This window comes from Labeo rohita, chromosome 9 (genome assembly GCF_022985175.1).
Source record: "Labeo rohita strain BAU-BD-2019 chromosome 9, IGBB_LRoh.1.0, whole genome shotgun sequence".
Taxonomy (NCBI): Eukaryota; Metazoa; Chordata; class Actinopteri; order Cypriniformes; family Cyprinidae; genus Labeo; species Labeo rohita.
The window spans coordinates 33,660,896-33,672,230 of record NC_066877.1 but is presented as its reverse complement, the minus strand read 5'-3'; positions in this window follow the sequence as shown (position 1 = coordinate 33,672,230).

Below are 11,335 nucleotides of genomic sequence, written 5' to 3'. Positions count from 1 at the left end.
TGCTTCGCTTACCGGATATAGGAAGTGAGATAAAGGTCCATTGGTCTTGAAATTGAAAATTGAGTCTATATGTAGTAATACACTCAAATAATTTGATGATTTGGTCAATTTGGTAAAAAAAAAAAAGAAAAAAAAGAAAAGGATTTAAGAAATGTTTCAATTTACATTGAGATTTTGAGTACAAACTTTGAATGAAATCTTGTATGTAATGCAATGTAAGTCACTTTGGATGAATTTCCAAAAGCATAAATGTAAGTTTTTCTTCATAACAGTAGAAATAAGACAACTGTTATCAAACAGTATGAGTATAGCATGCAATATACAATAAGCAGTGATACACTCAAGTAGCTTGAAGATTTGGTCTTCAAAATAAGATTTGAGAAATGTTTCAATTTTTATAGAGATTTTGAGTACAAACTTCTAAAATTAGATCATTTTTCCTTAAAATTATATATGTTATGTATACTTATACTTATTGGACAAAGTTGTTTCTTCTAAATGTTCACAGCAGAAATAAAAATAGAAATAAGAGCTGTAACAGTAAGATAATGAATAGCATGTTTCTAACTGAGAATTGAGTCTATTGCTCTTTAAATTGAGAAATGCTTGAGTTTATACTGAGATCTGTGACTTTTGACTTAGGTCTTTTTCTCAGGAGAAACATCTAAAGCCACTGAAGTCTCAATTATTCTCTCCCATTGCTGTGTAGGAAGAACAATTGAGAAATTACTGAAATTATTGAGATCTTTGAGATTTCTATGTCCTGTGAGTGTGTGAGAGCTAACGAATGTTTGCGTGCGTGTGTGTGCGTGCGTGTGCCACATGTTCACGTTCTGCTCTGGTTCTGCAGCTGTCAGGTGACATTTAAAAGGCCTTTCATAGCCTCCATTATATAGCCAAGCTTCCCCATCACAACATCTTAAAATCATTTAACAGACATACTGTTTAGTTAAAGCAATAAACTCACACACTGTCAGAGCAGCTGCACTGAATTCATTTGAGCAATCAATATGAGTTAACCCTCATGTTCTGTTGGGTTCCGACAGACGCCGAGGCCCTTTTAATATCTCGGAAACACATTTAACATTAAAAGATCTAGTTGATACTTCATGACTTTTCTTAATCTTGTGAGAACTGATTATAAACAAACTTTCAGTGCGATGGCATGCCGCGTGAATTACGTCTGTTTCTTCTTCTGCCAGTTTGCGTTTATTGTATCTTTCTGCAGTGATTTTCTCAAGCTTGACCTCAAACAGAACAGTGTTACTGCTGTATATTGTATACAAGTTCATCTGAAAGTGCACAGTTGTTTACAACAGAGGGTTAAAGCTTCAGTAATATCTGTTAAATGGATTTTGATTAGGTCAGAGGAACATATTAAAGAATTTGAAGAGGTTAATTTTTAAAATACTGTTATACCTTTTGACATTAAAGGATAGAGAAAAACATTACAGGCATTACATGTTGCTATTTCCCAGCTTGCAAAAATATGTTGTAAAAACATTTAGCTAACATTCCCATTAATTTCTCTGGGCATTCAAAATGTTACATTTTTTTTTTAAAGTATCTTACAATATTCTAACTTTATTTGACCCAAAATAACATTATTTGAACATTTATTTTAAATATTCTAAGAATGTTACAATGTCAAGTTTTCTTGTGATTAGAATGTTATTTAAAAGTTACGAAAAAGGTAACACTTCATAGAATGTTCATCAAATACAAATAACATCAGATGGACATTTTAGAGTGTTGCTCTAAGAATGTTTTTCTCCTAATGTTATTAGAACATATATTTAATATTAAAGATATATGACTTTTAAAAATGTTAGTGAAAGTTGTGAGAATGTGAATGCCTGAATGACTAACTTTTACAGCAGTAAACAGTAAAACAATCAACATATATAATTGAGTATGTCTCCATTTTTTTTTAACAGTTTTGAACTTTGAAGGAAGGGACTGTTCGGGTCAGGTTTGGATGATCATTCCTTCAGGTATCTGATGCCGGACGTCTTTGAAGTTGATCGTCCGTCACCTCATCCCTGTAGTCTATCACAGGAGGGCCGTTGGTACCATCCTGCGCCGCGGCCCAAGGGTTCCTCTTAGCATGCTTAGGGTTTGGCAGCTGAAGAGATGCGCTTTCACATGCCAGCGGAGGTCACCCAGATTTTCCAAAGTGGGCGGCCTCTCTCTTTTTTTCCCAGCTGTTTCCAATCAGCTGGCCTTTTCTCAGCTCATATTTTCTCACTCTCTTTCTCTCATTTTTTTTCACTCTCTCTCACAGGATGCAGGAGTTGCATCAACAACACCAAATACCAATATCAGCACCAAGACTTGAGCAAACAGTCCATTCAGTCCATTCAGACTTTAAATATTTTTGATGAGCAGATTTGATTATTTAAATTTGAAATGTGTATTTCTTTGTTGCTAAAGCACTGTAAAAAAACAGATTTATTTGTTTGTTATCATTCTAACAAACAGTGTACCAGTGACTCAACCAATGATTTTGGAAACCGGTCTTATTTTTGCAGTTTGCTTTAGTGCTTTACCTTTAAATGAACCTCTTTTTTTGTTTCATGTCCATTTCATTCGTTTTTTACAGCTGATCTTTTAAAACTACTATTTAATTTAAAATGATATCAAAATATGTATTTTGAAATAGCTGGACATTTTGAACTCCAGTCCACTTAAAGGAGCAACAATTTACAAATAATTTACTCACCCCCTTGTCATCCAAGGTGTTGATGTCTTTCTGTCTTCAGTCGTGAAGAAATGTTGTTTTTTATGGAAAGCATTTCAGGATTTTTCTTTATATAATGGACTTAATTGGTGCCCTGAATTTGAACTTCCAAAATGCAGTTTAAATGCAGCTTCAAAGGGCTCTAAACAATCCCAGCCAAGGTAGAAGGGTCTTATCTAGCGAATCGATTGGTCATTGTTTTCGAAAAAAAAAAAATTTGTATACTTTTTAATCACAAAAGCTTGTGTAGCACAGGCCCTGGGATGCGCGTTCTTGAACAATTCGTTCATTTTGAACGAATCTTTAATGTGACTTGGGAAGAATGAGTCGTCTCGGGGGAGTGATTCGTTCAGTCGCGTATGCGCAACATCCTATTAGGTTCTGTACTGGAATGAGTTCACCTGTTTCGAGTCTTCGAGTTTTTCGAGTCGTTCGTTCTTCTTATGGGGCTGTCACGTGATGCTGATTCTGCTAAAATGAATGAAATGACTCAAAAAAAGATTTGTTCATTTTGCTGAACAAGACTCAAAGGTCTGAGTCGGTAAAATGATCCGAACTTTCCATCACTACTAGGATAAGTACTCTACCTGGACAAGACCCTTCTTCCTCGGCTGGGATCGTTTAGAGCCCTTTGAAGCTGCATTTAAACTACATTTTGGATGTTCAAAATCGGGACACCAATGAAGTCCATTATATGGAGAGAAATCATTAAATGCTTTCCTCAAAAACCATAATTTCTTCAAGACTGAAGACAAAAAGACATGAACATCTTGGATGACAAGGGAGTGAGTAACTTATTTGTGAATTGTTGTTCTGGAAGTGGAGTTCTCCTTTGAGCATTTTGGATCAGTAGATCTGGTTTTTCAAAGGTGAAATGTGTATTTTTTTTTTTTTTTTTGTTTCTAAAGCATATAACCATCCCAACAGTGTTGCAACCAATGGCATCTGTTTGGAGGCGGGGCTACCGTTTTTTTTCTTGAGCAATAGCAGAAAGGGTAAGTGTTCTGGAAACAGTTTTTATTTTTTATTTTGCTTTGGTGCTTTAAATATAGTTAATATTTTCCATGTCCATTTCATGCACTTTTCTGCAGTCAATTTGCTTGAAACTACTGTATATTTCACAAACATATTAAAATATGTATTTTAAAATAACGGGGCATTTTGAACTCCAGTCCATTTAGACTTTTAGACTTTTTAGATATTTTTGATCAGTAGATTTGATTTTTTTTTTTTTAGATCACTATCAAGACTGTTTCTTTGTTTGTTTTTCAATCCAACCAGCCCAACATAGCAACAGTGGCTCAACCAATGGTGTCTGTTTGGGGGTGGGGTTACCAGTTTTTCCTCAGCAGTAGCAGAAAGGGTAAGTGTTTTGGAAACATTTTTGTTTTAATTTCATTCCATTTTCTACAGTTTGAATAATTACACTGAAAAAAACATTGTTTTGATTGCTGTTTTGAAATAATTATAAATAAATTGCAAGTAACATTCTAAAGTAGAAAAACTAAAATTGTTCAAAAAATCGTTTTTTTTACAGTGTAATTCAAAATGTGAGCAAAAAAATATATACTTATTTAGGAAATGCTCAGAAGACAAAGTAACTATCGAGACAAGAGTGATCGACTTCAACTATTGTGACATTACAATCTTGTCATTTAGGACCGTATTCTAGTCCAAATATGAAATGATATCATTTTAACATAATAGTCTGACGTCCTCGGGGTAATTTTCCAGTTCCGCCCCCCCTCGACGCGCATTCATAAAGACGTATATTAAATGTGACGGTTGGCAATATTCACTAAAGAACAGTTGTACCTCAAGGATCAGAGATGATTCATCACAACGGCGAAAAAGCGGGAGACGAGGCGTGCTAAAACCGTCCAATGCAAATGAGTCCGATTTACAATCGTGTATTCTTCTGCAGACCATTGCTAAATGGTCAGGCTAGCTAGTCACAGATATTAAAATAAATTATGTCTAATTTGAATTTTAGTCACGGTACATTAACTAATAGAAAGTTATTAACATTTCAAGAGAGGAGGAAAAAAAAGCTTTTGCCTGCAAAATTAACAGTGGCTGGGCCTGACCTGTGCCGCGCACAGTTTGATCACTGTAATGACAGCCTAATGGCATATTTACATTTAAATCTCTGTAGCTAATATGGGATTCAGAATGGGACGCTAAGTCAAGGATTATTTGGTGTGGCCTGCTGGCCCCTCCGAGAGAATTTCTTCACTTCAATCCTTGGCAGAAACTTCTTATTTCATGACTATTTATACCAGAAGCCTCTGCGGTCTTGCCAACCCCTCCCATGTCCTAATGTGCTCTTTGGTGCGTATCTTTTATCTGCGCTCCTCTCTTCTCTCTTCCTCAGTCTTTAAAGGCAATTATCATCGCCCGGCTCCTCTCCCGCGTACTTCCACAGCCTCGTTAGATGAATGAAACTGCACACGGAGAGTGACGGCTGTTCGTTCGTAGCCCTCTGCCGCCCCCGTCCTCCAAATCCTCGAGCCCTGAGAACGGCGCAGGAGAGTTTTCTTGCATTTTAAACGCCTTGCCGTCTCTGCCCCCTCCGTTTTTTGCCTCCCTCGTTATTTCGAGCGAGCGTCGTCGCCGTGCGGCTGCACGGATGATTTGATTTCTCAGCTGAGGATTTAAGGTGCTGCGATCCACAAAAAAAGCGTGTGATCTATATGATCGGCAAAATACTTAAACAACTGAGGCTTGTCAAAACAGCCTGACGCGTTGGCAGGTTTCGCAAGCGTGCGCTGTGAACACGACCTGTACGTTTAAATGCAAAGACAACCGGATAGATGTGATGCATTCAAAGAATTTTTAAAGATACATTTCACGACTTGATAAAATGAGAGAGGTCAGTTGGTAAAAAGAAGGTTTTGTGCAAACTGGAGAGAGAAGTGACTGGCATAAAAAAAAAAAAAATTCCTGTCAAAACTTTAAGTGTTTGAAATCTTCCTTACCATGGTTAAAGATTAGATCCATCAACATTCTCTCGTGCCACAAAACCTGATCAAAAAAACGTTCCTTAAGCTTAACAGTTTGACCTAAAAATATAAATTCGCATTTGAATGCTGAATTGAGACAAGATGATGTGTAGTGAAAGCTGAACTGACTAACTTAAACACTTAAAAGGCCTGGTTTATCTGCAGACTATCTGGCCGATTCATCTTGTTTTCCCCACGCGCTCTTTGCGGGAGGCATTTTAAAATAAATCTATTACAGGGAGCTGCGGCGCCGGCTGATGCTATCAGACTCTGACATTCTGCAGGTGGGGGGGATGTGACGTGTATTTAAAAATGCAAAATGACATCTAGTGTTTGCGTGCTAGCGTGTTCCTCAGACCCCGAGTGTAGCCGGCCATCTGTTGATCTGGTCACATGAGCTGAGAGCTGGCAGGACTCGAAACGCAGCCTCTGTGCGCATATGAGGAGAGCAGAAATGAGGAAAAATGAAGGAGAAAAGGCAAGATGAGAAATTAGGAGCAGGGAAGATGAGAAATGATGAGAGAACAGGAGAAATAAGGATAAATGAGCATCGAAGAGGTCAAAGGGAGTGGAGAAATGAGGAGAGAAAATGAGAAATTAGGAATGGAGATGATCCGAGAATGAGAGAAATGAGAAAATAAGGAGGAAAAAAATGTGGAGAGAAAAAAAGATCAGTTAAGAAAAAAAGGTGAAAATACAAGAGGAGAAATAGTGAGAAGAAAAGGACAGAGGAAAATGAGAGAATAGTACAAATGAGGAGAAAAGAGTATCACATGTAAAAGAGAGCTGAGAAATGAAGAATGAAGACAATTAAGAAAAAAGAAGACAAAAACAACAGGAGAAATAAGGAGAGAGGAAAAGAACAGAAATAAGCAAAAAAGCGGAGAGAATAAGAAAAATAAGGAGAAAAAAGGACAGAATATAGGAGAAATAAGGAGAAAAAAAATGAAAGATGATTAAAAAAGTTAAGAAAAACAAGAGGACAAACAGAAATGAGCAGAGAAATGAGCATTAGTGTTATGAAAGGGAGTGGAGAAAAAAGGAGAAATTAGGAGAAAAGAGGAGAAAGAAGAAACAAAGAGGGGAAGGGGAGAGAAAAAGGGGAGAATTGGAAAAAAAGGAGAAATGAGCATCAAAGAGTTGGCAGAGAAATAAGGAGATAAAATGAGAAATTACGGAAAAAAAGAAAAGACGAGGAGAAATAAAATGAGAGAAGAAAAGAACGGAAATGAGTAGATAAAAGAGGAGAGAAATGGGGAGAGAAAATGAGAAAATAAAGGAAAAAGAAGAAAAACAAGAGAATAAACAAGGAGAAAGCAGAGAAAAAATAGAAATAAGAAGAGGAGAAAAATTAGAAAAGAGCATCACTGTTGTGAAAGGGAATGGAGAAATGAGGAGAAAAAAGGAGAAAAGAGCAAAAGAAGAAATAAAAAGAGTGGAAGGGGAGCGAAATAGGTGGACAAATAAAAAAAAGGCAAGAGGAGAAATAAAAGAAGAGAAAAGAACAGACACGAACGAGGAGCGAATAGGATAAATAAGGAGAAAAAAGCATCACAAATGTGAAAGTGAATAGAGAAATAGGGAGAGAAAATGAGAAATTAAGGAAAAAGAAGAAGAACAAGAGGATAAAGCAGAGGAAAAAATAGAAATGAGAACAGAAGAGGAGAAATATGAGTAAACAGAATCACCTTTGTAAAAGGGAGTCGAGAAATGAGGAGAAAGTAGGAGAAAAGAGGAGAAAAGGCAAGAGGAGAAATAACAGGGGAAGGGCAGAGAAAATGAAAAGAGAACAAAAAATAAAAAAGCATTAAAGAGGTGAAAGTAAGTGGAGAAATGAGGAGAAAAAAATATAAAATAAGGGAAAAGAAGAAAAACAAGATGAGAAACAGAGAGTGGAAGAGAAGTAAAAATATGGGTAATGAGCAAGGAAAATGAAATGAAGAGAGATAAGGAGAAATAGGGAGAAAAGATTATAAGAGGTCACAGGGAATGGAGAAATAAGGAGAAAAAGGCATATTTTGGAAAAAAAATGAGAGGGGAAGAGAAATGAGCAGAGAAGAAGAGAAATGAGAGGAGAACAAAAGATGCAAAAGAGCAATAAAGAGCTATGGGGAACAGAGAAATGAGGAGACTAAATGAGAAATTAGGGAAAAAGAGGAGAAAACCCAAGAGGAGTAATTATGAAAATGGAGGAATAGGAGAAATATTAATTTATATAATATTTATAATAATTTATGGAGGACAAAAAATAGATAGAAGAAAAGAGGACAGAACAGGAGAAATAACAGAAAAGAGCATCAAAAGGTAAAAGGGAGCTGAGAAATAGGGAGAAAAAAAAAGAGAAAAAACGAGGGGTGAAAATAAGGGAGTGGAACAAGATCTGAGAAGAGAAGAGAAGAGAAGAGAAGAGAAGAGAAGAGAAGAGAAGAGAAGAGAAGAGAAGAGATGGTGGTGATATAGTAACTCCATGTGGAAAAGCAATATGGCCGAGGAGTCTCCACAGCGGTGAGACAATGTCACATTACTGATTAAAGCTCTTCAGAAAACACTAAAAATTAATATCATAAGCACACACAGAGTGGCCATTAGGGTGCTGTAATGTGACTCAGGAGGGACATGATGGATGTCCAGCGGCTCGAGGGCCTTATTTGCACACAGGCTGTTATTAGGCCAGCGCTGGAGGCAGAGGAATGGAAAGATGGCTTTTTATTAGTGGAACGTCCACAGAGGTGGACACAACCCATCACTAACGGCACCGCGCTTCACAGCAGCGCTTCTCAACTGCTGCGTCGCCACCCAGAAATGGTCTCAGATCTGTCAAAGAGAGAGAAAAAACTATGCTGATATAAATAATATAATGCAAATGACCAAATAATCATAGTTGTTCCAAAAGGGGGCTTTCACAGCTGAAGTTTTAAAAATGTTCTTTCTAAATAATGTTCAAAACATCCTTTTTTAAAAAATGGTTTAAGGATGTTTTTTTTCCTGTGTTATTGCATGTTGGATTATGTTAGAGAAAACATTAAAGGGGTCTTAGGATGCAAAACTCACTTTTACATGTTGTTTGAACATAAATGTGTGTTGGCAGTGTGCATACACAACCGCCTTATAATAATAAAAACCCACCCAGTGGTATTTTTTTAATCTTTATAAATAATATCTCTTTTCAAATCAAGCCATTGTCAGCATCTTGTCTATCTGATGCTCCCACAATAGTTGATGGACATGACCGTCTTACCTTAGACCCGCCCTGAGTGTGCAGGAGAAGAATGCCTCTGATTGAACGATTGAGGTGTTTTGTTGTTGGGTGTAATAATGAACATAACAGTCGTCATTTGCTCTCAACATCTGAGCTGCTGAAGACGCAGAGGATTGACGTTATTTTTGTTTTTGAAGGAAATGCACCGATCCCCGACCTGCCTAAATGCTTCCGTGTTCGTGCAAATCATTTGTGATGCAGCTTCACCTACAGCAGAAGTGAGTATAAGGGTTTTTTTATGCATCTTTGCAAATCGCCTTTCCAATGTGCTAGTTAGCAAATTTGGCAGCTAAACACAGCTAAAGTGCGGCTAAAGTAAACAGAACAGCTTGTCAGCCCACAGAAGACAGGGGCGGGGTGAGCAGAGCTCATTAGCATTTAAAGGCAAATGCAACTCTGAAAAGAGCTGATTTTGACAAGGTAAAATGCTTGTTTTTTAAACTACCACTGAGAAATTTTAGCCAAAGTATGTTACAGACTTCTCATTAAGACCCTAACGAATCATATCAACTTGTGGAAAATGGGCAATGATGACCCCTTTAAGGAAGGTTACATTTTATAATTTTGGAAACATAATTGGAATGTTACTTTTGAATGTTCTCTGAACATTCTGAAACAATAGTAAGTAGTAATATAAAAATAGAAAAGTAGAAAAAAACACTCCCTGAACAATACATAATGTTTTTGTGCTTTTGAACAAACATTCTATTAATGTCACTGGAAGAATGTTTGTTCAAAATGACCTGATCTTTATTAATATTCTCCAAATATTAGCACAAAAAATGACAATTTTAATCTTTGCCCAGGTAACAAAAATATGTTCCAAGACATGTGAATGTTCCTGTTACGTTCGGATTTTTTCTTTCTTTTTTTTCTTTTGAATGTTCTCTAAATGTTCAAAATGTCCATTTTTTGAAATGTTTTACAAATGTTTTTCTTGTTACATTTTTCTGTGAGCATTCCATTTGATCATTTTGCAATCATTCTGGGAATGTTACTTTTGATTGTTCTCGGAATGTTCTGAAACGAGTAGTAACATTTAAATATAAAAAATTTCAGGGAAAAAAACTATGAACAATAGATATAAAAGCATAGGTAGAAAATCATGTTTGTATGTTTTGAGAACATTATTAAAGACCAGGTAACTCTGAACGATTATTCTATTAATGTTACTACATGAACATTCTAAGTATGTTTCCTGTTAGCTGGAAGAGAAGGACCAACTTGAGTTCTTTTACAAAGAACCTTTCAGTAAACAGTTGATAAAAGAACCACTTTTTCTTAGTGCAAAGAACATTTTAGTATTCTAAAGAATCTTTTTCTTCTTTAAAGAACCTTTAGTGAATGTTAAAGGTACTTCATGAAACCACTGAAGCCTTTAAAGTAGTTTATTTTCAAGAGTGCTTATTTCATCTGGTATTTTTAATATGGTGACCTTACTATTTCTTTACCTTTGTGTGTTTTTTGCTCTGTTGTGCCACTAGTTGAGAAGCACTGTTTTAGAGTGCAGCTTTTTCCCATAAGCCTGTCTTATCGGGCCGCTACGGTTCTCCTTCTTGATCAAAGCGTGAGTCATATCAGACAGTCTCCTAAACTAAAGCCATTTCCCTGTAAAACACTTTTTATGTATGGTTTTCACATTCTCAAACATAGATTTACTCCCTGGCTTTGCTCTCTCCCCCTTTGACAGCGCTATTGCATTCTCCTCCTTTTTATCTTCTCACATTTTAGGAGAATGAATTGCCCATCGCTGTCACTGGGCTCTGGCCGAGAATTCATTTTTGTGGGTCAAGTGTTTCAGAATGTCATCTCTGACAGGAACCATCCAACACGATGAATACAGGGACAGACCTTGGCTCGCCTCATCCTCCCATCACAGAATACACAAATACAAGGCCTCTGCCACGAAGATGTCCACTCGATGGTGGGCAGCATGCAGAAAATAACCACAATAAAATACCACAAAGCAGGGAGAATTTATATGTAGAGAACGACTGACATATTTCAACCTCGCCTTTGTGTAACTGCCAATGAGGCGGTACATTGACCAGATTTGAGCAGAACACTTTTTAATGAAAAAGTCCCTTCAAATCGCTTTTCTCCATTTTATATTTAAAATGTTGTTTTTTTTTTGTAGTGGTTGCAAGCCAGCACTGTATTGATCAGGAATGAGTCATGATGGTCAACTAGTCATCCAGCAACTGCCAAGTCATTTAGTGAGGCTGACTAGTATAAAAACATATATTGCATTATTAATATTAAACCAGATTTTGTCGGCTAGTTTATCTAGAGATTGACTAGTTTAAAGGAGAAGTCTACTTCCAAAACAAAGAT